The sequence below is a fragment of the Melopsittacus undulatus genome, chromosome 3, assembly GCF_012275295.1.
Source record: "Melopsittacus undulatus isolate bMelUnd1 chromosome 3, bMelUnd1.mat.Z, whole genome shotgun sequence".
Taxonomy (NCBI): Eukaryota; Metazoa; Chordata; class Aves; order Psittaciformes; family Psittaculidae; genus Melopsittacus; species Melopsittacus undulatus.
The window spans coordinates 21306450-21324381 of NC_047529.1; positions in this window are offsets into that span (position 1 = coordinate 21306450).

Genomic DNA, 17932 nt, shown 5'->3' on the forward strand with positions numbered 1-17932 from the left:
TCAAGTCTGTTTTGCCCATTATAGTAACTGATGAGTGATCTCTCCCTGTCCTTATTTCAACCCATAAGCCTTTTTTATGTTTTCTCTCCCCTGTCCAGCTGAGGAGGGGAGTGACAGAGCAGGTCACCACAGGCAGCTAAATAAAAATGTCCATTCTGATTCTCCCACAAAAAAAAACTTTTGGATCTGAATGTATTCAGGCTGTCTGCAAATAAGTCATGTCTTTGTTATGTGCAAATTTTGTATACCTGTTCATGAATTTAATGGAAGTTACAGAGAACAAAAAACAATTTTATCAAAATATACTGTTCTCTCATTTTTTTAGCATCTATTTATTAAATAATTGCTAAGATTAATATTTAGTATAGTATTATAATGAACTACATAATCAAAGATTCAAACAAGATAGGCAATATTTATGAGTGTTAATGAGTTATGTTTTATGTCAAGTCTGACCTAGCTGGATATACTACTTTTTGCTTCATTTTAAAAAAATGTAATGGTTTACATTCATATTTTACATTTTTACAAAGACTTTACACTTTAATTAAATATAACAAAAAATAATGGGCCAAATATGCTCCTTAGAGTGACTCATTTGTCTTGTCTTAAGATAAATCAATTTTGGCCTCATTTATTTGTTCATATTAATGTAGCTTATATTTACAGTTTAGCTCTACTTGTTACCTTAGTCTCTTTTTCTGCTTCCTGAGTTCCAGCTGTTGTCAGAGTTTTGATCTGACCAACAAATAGAATTTTGTTTTTTAATGATAAATAGTTGTGACATTTTACCTTGAGAAAGACTTGAAACATTTTAAAGCTTTTGAACTCATTTGGGTTGTTGAAAGTCCTCAGCTACCAATCAATGGGAGGTGAGAGTGACTAGCTTAAAGCAAAGGACACTTAGAAGAGTGTTTCTCCTGCTGTGACCATGGGTGTCAGTGGCTTAGTTTAAGTCCTGTATTTCAGTCACCTAATGAACAACTGAAGATTACTTGCAGGTGTCAAGGTCTTCAATGGAATATAGCTGATACAGCCTCATTGTCTTTGGTTATGTAGAACTGTACCTACTCAGCAATACCTTTACTTATGTATTTCCTAGAACACCTTTTGTGGCTTATCACTGTATATCCTATTTTCTAGACCTCATTCTGTCCTTTGAAATTCGTTCTAATGTTAGATGCTATGTGACAGAGACTTGAAAGGCTGTGGTAGGTTCAAAACTTCTCCTGGGAAGCCCAGGGAAAAGCTGGAAAAAAAGAGCCTGTAGCAAAAGTTCTGCTAAGAGATGGAAGAAGAAAGCAACCCAGCACCATGATGTAACAGCAGGCAAGTAGAAGCGCATATAGTTTTGCGTGTCTGTCTTACTGATCCACACAGAGTACCTGAATTATGACTTCTTGTCGTAGTTTAAACCAAGTCCCCCAACTCCCGGAGAGTTAGGAAGGAGAATCCAAAGAATGTAGCCCCCACAGATTGAGATAAGAACGGTTTAATTGCTAAGGCATAACACAGAACCCCTACTGCCATTTACTACTACAAATAATAATGATACAGCAAACAGCAAGTGAAAAGAATACAACACCCCACCAGCCACCGACCCATAACTCACTCCACCCTGCCCGGCCGAGCACCATGTGCTCCCTCCTCCATTTTCCTCCAGAGCTCCCCCCTCCAGCCTTCTCTTTCCCAGTATGCATCCTGGGCATCACGTGCTGTGGTATGGAATACCTCATTGCCTAGTCTGGGTCAGGTGTCCTGTCTCTCCTTCCTCCCGGACTCCCCTCCTCCACCTGGCTGGAAAAAAACCTTGAACAAAAACACCCTCAAAACATGCTCAAACCATGACATTATCCACCCCTTATTCCATACCATTCACGTCATGCCCAGATCCCACATTTTCAATACACCATCACTCTTAAGTCCACCCCTCGATCATGAGACATCTCTATGTTGCATCTGTGGAATGATGGCCTGCAGTATCTGGGCCCACCAGGCTCAAAATCATTCACCGTCCCCTTCAGCAGTTCTACAGCTTGCTGCTGGGGACTCCATACAGCTGCCTTCCACCTCCAATGCTTCCAAAGCACTGGAGGGGCCCAGTGGATCAGATACCTGGCCATACTGTCCCACATGCCCTGCCACTCATGACTGTCCAGCCTTGGGGACAGTCTCCTGGTGCTCCTATGTACTTGTCTAACCTTAGACAAGACCCAGACCTGACTCTGCTTAACTTTTGGGATCAGACAAAATGGTTGTAGGTAGAACACACTCTGTGTGTGTGCCAATAGGCTGATCCCTATCATAATCAGCAGGCAGGTCCCAAGGGCACCCAAAAGCCATTCAAAACCGTCAGAACTCTCAGATGCTGCTGCTGCACTTGTCACTGGGGCTGATGTAGCTGCCCTGCTTGCCAGCTCTCCCACCACCAGCTTCTCTTCTCCTGAGTCCGGATCTTCCTTCTCTGCCTTGCTGGGAAATGCTGTGTGGTCTCCTGCCTCCTGCTGGGGCTCGGTGGGTGACTTCCGGGGAATTTTCTCGGCCGCTGCGGGGTTCGGGACGGCGGCAGGACTCGGTTCCTCCACTGCCTTGCTGGGAAGTGCTGCGTAGTCTCCTGCATCCTGCTGGGGGTCGGCGGGCGACTTCCGGGGGACACTCTCGGCCGTCGGAGGGTCGGGAACGGCCGCGGGACTCACCCCCCCTGCTGCCTGATCCCGCTGCTCAGCTACCGCCCTGCTCCGCTCCTCCCCCGCCTGCTCCCGCTGCTCTGCCACAGCCGTTTGGCTCCCCGTGCCGCTCTCCCTGGCAGCCTCAGCTGCCGGCAGCTCCCGGGGCCGCTCCCTCCTGGCTTCATGCAGCCTCACGCAGACGACAACGAGGATAAGGGCAAGGACGGCGAAGAGCAGCGGGACGGCCTGGTACAAGTCCAAGTCCACGGCCACGTCCATCCCCCCCTGCTGCCGGAGCCCCACCGTATTACAAGCCTCCGACACAAAGTACAGTGAAACAAAAGCTTTAGCCCAAGCCTCAAACACGTCCAATCCATACACAAAGTACCCGGCAAAATCCCGAAACAGCGAGATCCAGAGAAAAACCTCTAAGAGCCAATAAATCAGCATTGTGACAAGAGACCATAAATCCGCTCAGATCTGTTCTTATCTCAAACCCTCGGGCCCCACGTTGGGCGCCAAAAGTGTAATGTCGTAGTTTAAACCAAGTCCCCCAACTCCCGGAGAGTTAGGAAGGAAAATCCAAAGAATGTAGCCCCCACAGATTGAGATAAGAACGGTTTAATTGCTAAGGCATAACACAAAACCCCTACTGCCATTCACTACTACAAATAATAATGATACAGCAAACAGCAAGTGAAAAGAATACAACACCCCACCAGCCACCGACCCATAACTCACTCCACCCTGCCCGGCCGAGCACCATGTGCTCCCTCCTCCATTTTCCTCCAGAGCTCCCCCCTCCAGCCTTCTCTTTCCCAGTATGCATCCTGGGCATCACGTGCTATGGTATGGAATACCTCATTGCCTAGCCTGGGTCAGGTGTCCTGTCTCTCCTTCCTCCCGGACTCCCCTCCTCCACGTGGCTGGAAAAAAACCTTGAACAAAAACACCCTCAAAACATGCTCAAACCATGACACTTCTACACCTAGAAACAATCTGGACAGGACTGGACATTGGTAAAGCACAAGGTCCTGACCTTCCAGATTCTTTTCATGGGATAGGTTCACACACAATTGGTTTTTGCTAGTCCTAGCCTTTACAGTGGCACTTTTTGCAGCTTAACATCAGAAAAATAATGCACATTTTTAATACTGCTGTTATATTTACTAGGTTATAATTAGTTATAAAGATGCAAAAATGTGTGGATAAAGATGTATACAAATTTCAGGTTCCACTTCTTTAAAGAAATTTTAAGAAAGACGTTGAGTGCTTTTGAAATAAGCGTGTTCACATGAAATAAAACTTGGGGAAGAAATTTATTGTTAGTGACACTTTATATCGTGTGTATGTATGAGAAGACTCACCTCTTTCAACTCTAAGTGCTCAATTCATTTAGAATTATAGAACCATATAATCATTTAAGTTGAAGACCTTTAAGGTCATCGAGTCTGACTGTAAACCTAACACATCAAGTCCATCACTGAACCATGTCCCCAGGTGCCATATATCTATAGGTGTTCTAACATCTCCAGGACTAGTGACTCAAGCACTTCCCTGGGCAGCCTCTTCCTTAAACATAGGCACCTAGCAATAATTGGGACCCCAAAGGCCCTCTAACCGTTTTCCAGCTGCTATTCCAGGTGTTCACAGGTCTCCTACAATTCCTGTATGTTATCGCCAGCTCTATACATAATAAGGTACTTGAAGGGTAATTTTGTCACATGAAGATGCTTTTCTTTACTGATGGTAGAGAGAGTTTTACACTAATACTCACCTCAACCAGCTACAGCCATCTCCAGTGCCAGACATGTCCATCTTAGCTGGCCACTTCAGGGTCTATCAACAGCTAATGAAAGGAAATGGGCACTTTTAAGAAGGGCGCATTTTAGATACTTTTTGCTGTCTAGATGACAGGAAGTATTAAATCCCACCCTAGTTTATTTTAAAAAACTTTAAAGTTACATGAAATGAATACTAGATATACTGTTTTTGAGAGAAAAATACTTTCCTCCATTTGAACATACATCTCCCACTGCTTGAGCTCATTACATAAAAAATGCACATTCAAGACCCCAGATTACACTGACTACAGAATATTCACATAACTAAGTTTTAATAATACATTTATTGAATGTAAATTATGGAGGTATAAGTACGATGCTTCTGTTCTATCAGTTGTGTTCCGGCTTTGTCTACAGGGGTGAATTTCACCTTATGGAGGAAACCTTGATTAAACAGCGCCACACAGCTGTGGGATAAGAATTATATAATTAATGGTGAGCACTCAAATCCTAACTGGTAGCCATAGATGCACACCCACCATGCAGTAATGGAAGTGAATTTTCTCTTAGCATTCATGTATGGGCTAATGTGGAGCACACTATGAATTTTTCTGTTCTCATTGCCTGTAAGATGGTGGGAAAAAAGTAATACCTTTATTGCAATTTTTGCTAGCACTAGTGTTCATCTGCTTTCTCAATTAGTCCTACTGTGTGGTTGAGACTCCACATAGGCTGTCATGCCACAGTGAAGACCTATATATTATAATACAGCAATTATATTATTTAGCCTCTCACTTTCCTGCATGAATGACTGGTTCTGTCTTGCACACTGCAAGCATTTGTATTTGGCAAATATGTAGCTGCTGTTTTTAATGACTGAAACTTCCTTATTTCAGTAGGGTTGCTCCATTCTGTTTTCCAGTCTCTCTGGGTGACACAGCCATGAGTGGAATAAAAAAGTTGAAAGGGGAGCCACTACTGAACTCATATAATTTTTATAACAATTTTTTTTTATACCATGTACTTTCAGGATTCAAGTTCCTGGTTTGTGGGGAAAACTATTAGAAAACAGATTTGAGCTGGGGCTTTTTTTCTAAAGTTCAGGTGTTCTTGACAGGGTTATAAGTTGTGATTTTCTAGATATGTCCTCTGAGCTCTATCACTTTCAGTGGTCTCAAATATGAATATCTAAACATTACTGTTATTTTTGATTTTCACCTATGGCATTTTTGGCACTGAAATTAATAATTTATGGGTCCATTTTTTTCATTGAGGGCAGAGGTTTCCCTTTTTATCTGGCCTATTGTGATACGTAATTTCAGACTCACACAGTCTCATACTAATTGTTAAAATGTTATTGTCTAATGTCTGAGCGAATCTCTTCCATGAGCTTTGGCATTCAGCTTTCAACACCATGAGAACTTCTTCATGACTGAGGAGACTGTGAACAACCACTAAAGAATTTTGAACATCAAGAATTCATAAAGCTATGCAATAAGTTTTATCAGAAACTCACAGTTAACACTTTTTTAATCAAAACTGGCTAAAATAAAGGTTTCAACCTGCACAATATTCTTACAGGATCAGTGAAGAATTTTACTGGGTTTAGGAAGTCTGGTGTAGTCCATGTGGCTGTCATTCTCTTGTATTCATGTATGTTAGCACAGGATTTGTGTTTTTATTTTGAATTACTTTTCCCCCACTAGGAGAAACTACGACATCACATCTCACCTTCCTAAAACCTAAAGAGAGGGAAGAGATTGAACTCCAGTTCATATATATAGCAACCATGCACTGAATCTACTTCAGAGTATTATAGGTTTCTGTCCTTTTTCATTTATCTTTAAACTATTCATTAATTTTTTGATTCTCCAGATTCCCCAGGATTATATGTGAAGCTCTGTTTTATTGCATCTGCAACAGTATACTGCAAGAGGATGAAGGCTGTCAATTCAATGTTAAATACCATCTTGGGTTACAAATATTCTTCCCTTGTTCTGCTCCCAAACCTGTGCTTTACTCTGTGTTTTTCGAGCTGTTAAGGTGACACCACCCTTCTTTTTCTTGACTGCATCCTTAACGTGCCATTCATCTACCAGAAATGAAGTACTGATGTGACATTAAAAGAAAAGATTTAATTACACCAGCAAGATGTACACAAGTCTAAACTGTTAAATTATGTGTTGTTATCATGTCATATTATAGGCGTTATCCTCTGCCTGTCTTTGAGTATAAGAAAGCAAATTCAGATGCTATAAAAATAACACTATCTGCCTGTAGAAACAAAGTTCTATTTAAAATTTTAGTGACTTTAGTACAGTATACTACTACTATTACTACTACTATTATTAGTAATTATATGGGGAGAGAATATAAAATGCAAAGAGAAAAGGGAAAAAAACCCAATAAACACAAATAATGCATAATACAATTGTTCACCACCCACTGACCGACACCCAGCCCTACCAGATCAGTGATCTGCCCTTTCAGGTAGTTTTCCCCAGTTTATATACTGGGCATGATGTGCTGTGGTATGGAATACCACTTTGGCTATTTGGGGTCAGGTGTCCTGTCTCTGCTCCTTCCCAGCTTCTTGTGTTCCTCCTCACTGGCAGAACATAAGACTGAAAAGTCCTTGATCAGGGTAAGTGCTACTGAGCAACAGATAAAACATCAGTGTGTTATCAGCATTGTTCTCAGTCTAAAGCCAAAACATAGCACCGCACCAGTTACTAGGAAGAAAATTAACTCTATCCCAGCTGAAACCAGGACAGATATATTTGGTTTAATTAATTTCTTTAGCTTAATCTTTCCCTTTAGAATATCCTTTAAAAAATGAATCTTTTTCATTTAATGTTAACATATAGTATTTCAGTCTGCTCCAAATTAATTTCTTATGAATGTTTCAGTTCAAACTTTTAAGAGTTTTTCAACTTTTAAAAAATACAGCAAGTCTATAAATTTACTTTTTTTACATTTTTGTGTATCGTCATTAAAGGGTTGTCATCTGTTCAGTGGGTTTCTTCTTTCATACTGTTTCTTACTACTAAGTAGTCTAGAATGACTAGCAACTATTAGACATCCATCTACTGGATGTCTGTAATCAGGGAAGGTGAAATTCTTCCTGTCTCTATAGAAACTGGAAAATGTCAAGTTTCTTGTGGTCTTATACACAGGTGAGGGACAATCCTGTGGTCAGTGAACTTTCTGTTTTCTTTTAGATAGAATTCATAGATTTGCTTGTGGGATCTACTCAGCTTTCTTAGCCAGCATGCATAAGGAAGTTTCCATGGAAGAAACAGGTTAAATATATAGACCTTCACTGCTTCAAATATCTGCCTTGGAGGGCTCATGAAAAGGCGTGATGATCTGTGGCAGAGCTAGACCAGCAAATGAAAAGCAGAAAGGAACTGTAGGAAGTTTCAGAGGAGTAATAGGCATAGTGAGGAGTTCTTTGAAAAGTTACCGAAGGACCTCTGTTTTTGTGACCTTGTGCTAAACCATGAAGTCTTAACCTGCTAATACAGATTTGCCTGAATACAGATTTGCCTGAACCATACTGACACACACTAGCAGGGGATCCGCCACCTGGGAATCCATATGGAGACATTAACCTCTCATACAAGGTCACTTTTTTCTCCATCAGGTATCCACACAGTGTGTTCTGTGACTGACACCCTTTTTTAGCCCACAAAAGAGATCTCAAAACTCTTCTCCAATTCTCCTGTGTCTCCACTTGTGCAGCATCCTTCAGGCACCTGCATTTAAAGACAAATAATTTGAGAAGAACTTTGTTTTGGTTCTTTATCATTTCCATGTGCTTTTTTCCCAAAGAAAGGAATGAACTGATTTTATATGGATTATAGAGATGAAAAATGGAAAAAGTGTTTGTGTCTGTGTGTTATGTGTTCTTATGTTTGTGTGTATATGAGATACTGAAGACAAAATACTAAATTAATATGAATACAACGCTGAACAGTGACATCAGAATGATATTTCTGCAAATTAATTCCAAGTGAGTGGTACAGTGTTTCACGTCACTTTTTACTGATGCACACACTCTTTCACGGGCATAGCATTTTGTTCATATAACTCCCATTTGCTATGTGTATCTACCAGCTGAGCATCTAATAAAGACTGCGATTTAAATTGATTATTTCTTTTGCTGGTTAGAGGGCTTCAGTGACCTAAGAATACAGGACCCACAGACTGCTCTGTATTTTTTGCTGTAATTGTAGTTATAAAAGCTCCACGTTAACTAGAATCATTTCACTTTCTCTAGGATGGCAGGCAGCTTTCACTGGCACAAAAATAATTACTTTGTGTATGTCATCCTGCAAATGCTGAGCCTTTCCTGGGATGAGTTCAGTGGTTGTCATACCCCTTTACCTCCAGTGACTAACACCTCTCAAGGTCAGCTGGAAATATTATTGAGGAATGCACTGAGCATCGCTTTACAAAGAGGAGAAGGATGGTGTTATTTACTAGATCCCTAACAATGGCTGATATTGCTTAATATGATACCCATTCCAACTGCTGAGAAAATTTAGCTAGGTGGGATTTGGCCAAGACACTGGGGGTGTACTGCTGTTACAAGGGCAATGACATTTAATCCCACCTGATGAGAATAATTCTTTGCAACATTTTTTCCCAGCATTGCTTTTGAAAACACTTCTCAGTATGCTCCAAATAAAAACACAAAATTAAAAAAAAAATGACAAAACACAGCAAAAAAATATAATTTCATATTTTAGTGATACAGCATCTGTTTCTTATGTAGCACTTGGTTTGTGTTGTCTTCCCTATCCTAGTGTGAGACAGTAGTTATCCAGTAGTTTGAAGCTCAGAATTCCACTTTGTGGGAAATCATGCTATTTCCAGCACGTTTTCTCTTCTGAAAAAAAGTAACACAACATACAGAATCTTCTACCAGAATGAGAAGCTCAAAGAAAACGAAAAAGTTTCCCAGTACCAGGATCAAACAGACAATAGCAAAAAAAGCATCATTGAGTTAAATGTAGCATTTTGGTTTCTTGATGGATAAGAAATTGATTATGCTCAGACCATTTTCTGTGTCTGTCTGAATCTGCAGAGCCATATGAAAATAAAATCTGAGTACTGAGGATTTCCCTTTTTCCCAGGTTTGGAGTTAGTGCTGAGCAACATTTCTGAAAATGGACTTTTGTTTTGCCTACTGCCACAAGTAGTTTAACTTCGGTTGGCTCAGCCATAGCTTGTGAGCTCCAGGTCTTTCCTTTCCAGTCTCAGACATAGCTCCAGTTGGAGCTTGCTTACTTTAGGCTTGGACAGGAGCAGAAATGCATCACTGTTGTCATAGTGACATTTTCTTGTAGGTATAACAATTCTGTTCTTTCTTTCATGGTACTTTTGGACACTGAAAGCACAATGGGACATTTTCAAGCCCCAGGGGATTGGGCAGTCACCTATCTAATAAAACAAAAACACAAAGGACCCAATACATCAGTGTTCTAAAGTGTGTAACTATTCAATACATTGATGTTCCCTTACTGTGGGCCAAAAAAACCCCACATAATGAATTTCAATTGGGCAGCTATGATGAATCATCTCCTATAAAAAGAGAAAATACTGTAACGTTTGGTTTGTTTCCATATCAAATATTGCTTTGCTGCTCGGAAAAGGCTGTGGCTGGAGAGGTATCTTAGGGGCTACTGACGTGTAAATAAATCTACTGAGCATTGGCCTCTGCTCTGGATTGTGTTAGAATTTCCATATAACAGGGCTCTCCAAGCAGAGATAGAGAAATAAACAAACTGCTGATACCTCGCAAGTTGCTGAGTATATATGGGGTGGAATCGAGTCTCATGAAACCAAGTCCTGCAGCCTGTGTCCATCACCCACCTGACTAAAGTAAAGTCTTTGTGCACTTCTTTGTTTTTATTTTCATGAATGTTGTCTCATTAGTGCTGTAGGCAAAGCCTGCAGCTGAAATTGCTTTGTGGTGTCATTTAGTTTAATTACACCATGATGTATAAAGTTGGTTGGATGTGAGGAGAGATCTGACTGATATCTTAAGTCCAAGTCTTACGATTTTATTTAAGTGATGCTACTGTGGAAGTGGAATAAAGCTGGAGAATCTAATCAGCAGAAGTCACAAAGTGTGAAGGCATGTGGGTTAACTCTATATATTCTTGTTTCTGAATCTGGACACAAGGCTCTAATCACAGACAGTAAACCATACCTAGTCTCTCAGTATTATCCTTTTTTGAGAGGACAAGCTTGATTCGTTTTGTCACTTCATAAGCATGCAATTCAGAAGCAATGCCAGTAAATCCAAACAGGTAAGCTTTTAAATGCTGAAGTCAGTATAAAACTGGTTAAAGAAAGGAAATATAAAATCTGTAACTCTAGACTGTACTTAAAAAGTCATATGTATACAGATTTACTACTTTCTGGCAAGGTAATGCTAATGCAAAGAGTTGATATCACGTTTTTAAGTTAAACTTCACTTTTGCATAAGCCGTTAACTTATATAAGCTTATCAACCTGTCTGCTTTTGAACTGTTTGAACAGTGGAATTATCTTCTGTAAGAAATTTTGGAATTAATTGCTTTTCTGAACCCATTTGAAAAAAATCAAAATACTAAAAGTTCATTAAAGAAAAAATGTAAAAAGCCTTTCTGACTTGAAAATCTTAGCATGAAAAAGCCAGCATTATTCCCAGAGTGAATTTGTTGTATTAAACTGTACTTTTAAAAAGTCATATATTTATTCTTCCAAAAGGAAAACATAAGAATTTTACTGAATCCTTTAGGAATACTCTGTAGAATATCTGCAGGTGTGAAAAATTATTGATCACTGAAACCTATTATTCTCCATCATTTTTATTAATACACAATTTTAACAATGCTTAATTGATCGTATACTTGAAGAAAACACTGTGCAGATATGAAATAATGCTCCTAAGACAGCTTAACACTATTATACACATATAAGTACTTATACACATATTAAGTACTAAAACATCCAATTAAAATAATCTATTTAAAGTAACTCAGTAAAGAAATGGAATTTATGGAATTAGAAACTCTAGAAATACTAGTTCCTTGATGGGTTTCCATGCATTGTATTTGTGTGTACATATATATGTGTGTGTGTATGCATATACATGTGTGTTTCTAAATTAATTATGACAGCTGCAGGTATGCAAATAAAACCAAGCAGAAAAGTTTCTTGCGTGAGTAGAGCGTCACCTGCTATTTTAACAACTTCAGTCTACAATTTCTTTGTTTCAAACAACTTCCCCCCCCCAAAATCTTTGTATTGCTGACAAATAATTTTTAATTGTGAAATAACCATAGAAATGAAAAAAAAAAAAAATAAAAACAAAGGAACCAGAAGCACTGAATACACACACCAATAACTTCTGAACCACAGAACTGCCTTTGAATTTGATATGCAATGATGGATGGATAAACAATTTTATTTCCTGGACTAAATGGAACCATTTTCCTCCCTAGATTTATATAAAGCTCATTATATTTTTGTTCTGAAGTTCACTAACAATTCGATTTTTTCAAGAAATGTTTTTTTAAAAATTTAAATATTTATTTAGAATTCTATCAAAAGAAGTTGCTATCTATACACATCTATCTGGTACATAGCAATGCATACAGTAAATAAATACAAGAAAATCAATTGAATCCTGTCAATATTAAATTCCTCTAGTGTCTTCTGCTTATGGAGTAAGTTAGATTTTCAGAAGTTCAGAAGAGTCTGTTCTGTTATTGGGTGCTATTACTGGCTCAATATTCATCTTGCTTTTCACTTTAGAGTAGTAACAATTCTAAATTACTGTAAAACACTAAGAATTACTTAAGCCTGAATGATATTTTGTCTTTAACCACTCATCATGACATCGACTTTTCTTCTGCTGTGTAGTATGTTGCTTGAATATTTATTTGGAATTATGTCTGCATTGAAAAATTACATCATGTTGACACAGCAGCACTTCCTATAATGAAGATGAAGTTTATTTTCTATTTTCTTTCTCAAGATATTTTTAGTGCTGAAGGATACTTCTCTTCAGGTAAGGAAAAGTTACCTGTCAAGATAATAAAGGAAATAAAAATGTGTAATGGTAAGGTCTTGTGTGTGTAATAGGCCACAGAAATGCCCAGGTATTAGTTCTGTGAGTGAAAAAGAACCTGCACTTAGCAGCATGCTCAAGTCAGCAAACCTATTGAGTGTTGCACTAGGTTCTGATTTGAAAAGACATTGATCAGACTTGGTGCTAATTCTTTCAATGTGTTTTATAGGAGAGGGAAAAGTTCTCTTCCCATCGAGCTGATGGTAGCTCAGCCATTGATTTCATTTGGAGTAATAGCATCAGCCCAAGTGTCTGTTACAGGACAATAAAGTACAGTTTATTTAAGTGCATGAGAGGATTTTATGAGACAGTGAAGCACATGGGCTGTAGAGAGTAGAAGCAGCAAATAAACTAGACAAGTAAGATAAACAATTCCAGGCCTTGTTTTTTGCAGTCCACCATTTTTCTGTATCTATTAATTACAAATCCCAGTTTTTTAACTTCTACTGTCAACACCAGTACTTCTTTATTTGATCCATGTTCCTCATCTAAAAACTGCTTTTCTTCCTAAAGAATATTTTTTTTTTGCCTATTCAAATATTCCACTTTCCATGTTATCAGGCCATACTACCTGAGGATTCTAAATCACTCGGCCACTCTAACAGCAGTGTTCCACTTGTGCTTACTATTATTTTAACAGTTATTTCAATATATTGAATTAGGGTGTAACAATTCTAATAATTATGTTGAGCTATTTCTTTCAAGCTGTATGGTTTGGTTCTTCTTTGTTATTCCATTATGTAGATCCCAAGGGCTTGATTTAAAGTTGCTTTGGGGTTTCAGGAACTTTCAGTATTACCAGATTACATTTTCTTTAATTTTCCTTTCATGTCAATGGTAAGAGGTGTATTGGTATTTGGGTTTTATTCGTCATTTGATCTACGAAACTTAAAACTATAGAGTTTTAGTTAAAATCTCCCCCAACCAGCCCCTCCCCACAAATTTATTTTTTTCATTCACAGACACAGTACTTGTAAAATAGAAATAAATAAATAAATCTATAAAAATAGATATTGGAGAATCTTCAGTTGAAATGGAACATAGAACTACAGTATAGCAGATGTCTAATTGTCTAATGATATCATACAAATTGGAAAAGAAATACCTTTTTTACTATTATTGACATATCTTCAATCCACATTAGCTCTACCCATCTTTTATGAAATTCTGAAAAAAAATTGTATAGAAACCCCAGTAGTTGTCTTTTTTTTTTTTCTTGAGTTAAAAATTCATTAGATTTTTACATGGTCACTAACGATAAAAGAGAAGGAAAACTTTGTGATGAAAAGTAAATTTCCCTCTTGACCTTTCCTAGTTATAATTTGCATTACAGCCTTTCCTACGGCCTTTTGGGGTTTGACTTTGTTTTTTTCTTACTGTATTTATTGTGATTAGTTCAAGTAATTCTTCAGTATTAGAATTTATAGTCCAAATCACATTGTGCACTGTAATTCTTTTATCATTTTTTGTTTCCAATTTTATCCACCTGATCTCTTTTTCAAATATCAATTCTCTTTCGTCCTTAGCAATGCCTGAATGTTGATATTTGCACTTCTAAAAAATAAACAGAAAATATGGAAAGGATGGATGTTGGGGATTTTTTACACTTTTTATATATATTTTGCCATAAATATTTTCCCATGGTGATAGTATAAAGTAGTAAGATAGAAGGAAAATAGCACTCCTTATATTATCTCATGGAGTGTTTTCAGTGCCAGATAAACAGTGATAAATCATAATGGAAGCAATACTGAATGGCGCTGGTGGAAATATGAACAGATACGGATAATTAATTGTAATAGCAGTAACACAACTACTTTCAGGCTACTTAGTTTTGCAAATATGGCCCAACATTAACGTTATTTGCTGCTGATGAAAACTTTAAATTGTACACTGTAAAATGTAGTAAGAAAGCTGTAGTTCATTTAGCTGTTTTGCTTTCACTCCTGTTGAGATATCAGCAGAGTTCACTCAGAAAATATTTGAGCCAAAATTATGAAATAAATTCACAGCATCATGTAGGTTTCGTTGAATCTTAGAAGTAGAGAACCATGACTAAAGTTATGGTACTACTAAAACAGCTTGATTTTCATATGGCTTATTCACAAAGCAGTAAAGCAATGGTGGAAAATTTAAAATGAAAAGCTCTAGGGGAATACAGATATCAGTAAGAAAGATCCATTTGAGCTATACAATCTGTACTACGTTAAATCTGCCCAGTGTGCACTTCAGAAATGATCACCAGCTACAAATGGCTTTTTCAGAAATATTTTACCCTCTCCCTGCTTCTTGGACAGAACCTGAGAACACCACAGCTTCATCTTGTTCTTTTTTAATAAGGTATCAGCTAATACAGTATTAAACCTGTTATCTAGCAGAAGTTCCTAGAAGAATGAACCCTATGAGAGTTGTATTCACACAGTTGCATACCTGGTAGCACCTTTGAGAACATTTAACTACAAGACATTATTAACATATTGAAGGAGCTGGTGAATTGAACAAAGTGTATCGACATAAATCAGCGTACTATAATCTTCCTTTCAGAGTAACAAAGAGGGTCATAAGCAATTGTACCTTTGTTTCTTTATGTGTTTATTACGTTCTCTTTCTATAACTGTAAAATTATTAAGAGGGAACCATGAGATATCATCACCATAGAGGAAAATTATTTGAATGCATTCAATGATAGATATTCCTTACGTTATATGCCGATGAAACTATTTCTCTGCTTGTAATAGAGAGCCTGTTTAAATCAACTGCCCAAAGATGAATCAAGATAAGCCAGAAATGAAATTAATATAAAGGAGGAAGTACTACAAAAGATTTAGAAAATTTACAATATGTCCTTCAATACAGGGCATCTTCCTTCTATTATCAAGAACACTCTTAACCTTGAGGGCATTCATTTTTGTCTCTGGTTTGTGCTCTGCTTGCTTTATTTATCTGGCCAAAAGGCTTCACCTTAGTTACATTAATTATTGGTGATTTTTTTATGCTTCATAGTTGTGTGAAGGATGATGGTAGCTGGAGAACTGCAGCTGGATCAAGATATGTCACTGCACCAGTTAAGGAGCAAAGAAGAACAAGAGTGCATTTGTGAAGTACTTCATACTCTGCAGTGGCTTCATAATTATTCTCAATCAAGATCAGCTTCCAAGGGTTTCAGACCTGGAATTTCCTTATAGCTGTAAAATAAAAACTACTGGAAAAGACAAGTTTTCCTAAGTCTAAAAGAATTTGTGAGCAATAAGGTATAAGACTGTAATATTGCAGAGGAACATCGTGTAGCCATGCTTGGACTGAAACAGTCTATTATTTGGAAATCCTTGCATGTAATGCTTCCACACTGTGACTGATTTTAAATAACTTGACACTAACAATGTTAAAGTTCAGTATGAGTTGGTTTCACTAGATTTTTAAATGTAATTGCTTAAATAATGCATATGCAGTAATAATTTAAATTTGCTTTATAGATTATTCCACTAGGTTAAAACTAAAATAACTTGTCAATATTTCTGGTATTCATACATGTAGTGAAGAATTCTTTTATGAGTTATTTTCCATTCTGACAATAAAAACAAAATCAAGTCTAAAAATACTGCAAATTGGTTTTCTTATTATAGGACTTCTCAATATATTCTAGTTCAGTCTTTATTATATTTAAAGCAAAAGCAATAAAAAGCTATTGTTCTCATGAAAGATGTGGTTTTTATACATTCCTTCAAAATTGTATTCATGAAAACAATGCCCAGGAGATAGTTTTAAAAGCTGCTATCATCACATAATTTCAAGAAACACACTCAGTTTGGCTTAAATTCTGTATAGCTTGCAGATACTTAACTTTACTGCCAATATTCTCAAATTAGGTGTGTGTATGTGTGTGCATGTGTATGTGTGTGTGTAATATTTGCTACTAATGAACAGGGACTTTTCTACTGCACCACTTGATTATTAAGAGCAATTATACATAGAGCATACGAGAAACATTTTATACTTTTAGTGTGAATATACAGTAAACTGAAGGGAAAACATTTTCCCTGTGCTTGATTCTGAAAGAATCTACTTTGAGGGATCCCCAAAATAGATAAATGGACAAATTACAGGGGAAGAAGTGGCAAAAGAAGATTTGAAGGCAAGAATATTATTTATTTGCATATGGGACTAGGCCTTTTTCTCCACATAAATAAGCAGTACATCATAAAAGACTAACCTTTTAAAGAATCTATGGATTTAGATAGATGTCTGATACAATTTTTAACATTGCCTAAATGTTTGACTCCCACTGTTATTAACTGAAGCACGTCCCTGAATTTTTTTTTGAGAACCCTGCACATTGTATGCCAGTGCTTTTAAATGCTCTTCAAAATCTATCACTGGATAAAGAATTTTGCATACCTTTTCTCATATGCTGTGAATAGGTCCTATATATATATGTGCATCTCTTCAGAGCTCAATCCTAGATTGTCATGTACAATACATTTAGTGAAGTGAGACAGTATAAAATAGGCATTGAAATTCAATAAATACACATTTGATTTATAGCTCTTAGTAAACAAGTTGAGAGATTTCATTTGCACTTTATCAGTTGATCAGACAGAAAATAAACAGGAAAAGACATCTTTGTTTTATAATATGGTACAAATTCTAACACCCATTATGAAAAATAAGCTGAAATGTCATAATATTTTATTATAAATGATAATGAAGTCTTTGGTTCTGGCCAGGTCCTATTTGGCCAAGTTAGTGAATAAATGATATTAAGATTTGGATTCATTTTACTACATGCAAACACATACAGCATTGACAACTGTGCTTGAGTAAGTGTCTATAAGCTGCCTTTAAAATGAGTAGAGAACTGGACAAAAGATTTTGTTAGAACTGAGGGCATAATTTGTTTAATCTTGAAGACTCTTCTAAAAAAGACTGTAAAATATTTCTGCCTATTTCTCTCCACTGACTAAAAAGAGGCATCTGTGTGACAAGGGTAGAAAAAGTGGTAAAAATGATAACAGACTGTGTACTCTGACAGCAGTGGGCCACATTGTCCTAAAATAAATCCGACAAGTATAATCAGCAGTGCTTAATGGAAGCTGTCTTTTTATCATTTTTTGCCTGCTTGGTACATACCACTTCCAATACAAAACTTGACTGGACTATTCTATTTTTGGATAATTTACATACAGATACTCCTTGTAACTGAGTTTCTGGTGATACTAGAACTCAGGTTCATTTTGTTTTTTTGTTTTTTTTTTTTATTATTATTATATTTAAGGAATAAAAGAGACTATAGGAATAAGGAGAATTTATTATGGTATTACATTTCAGAGGCTTCTTTTGTAAAAACAAAGACT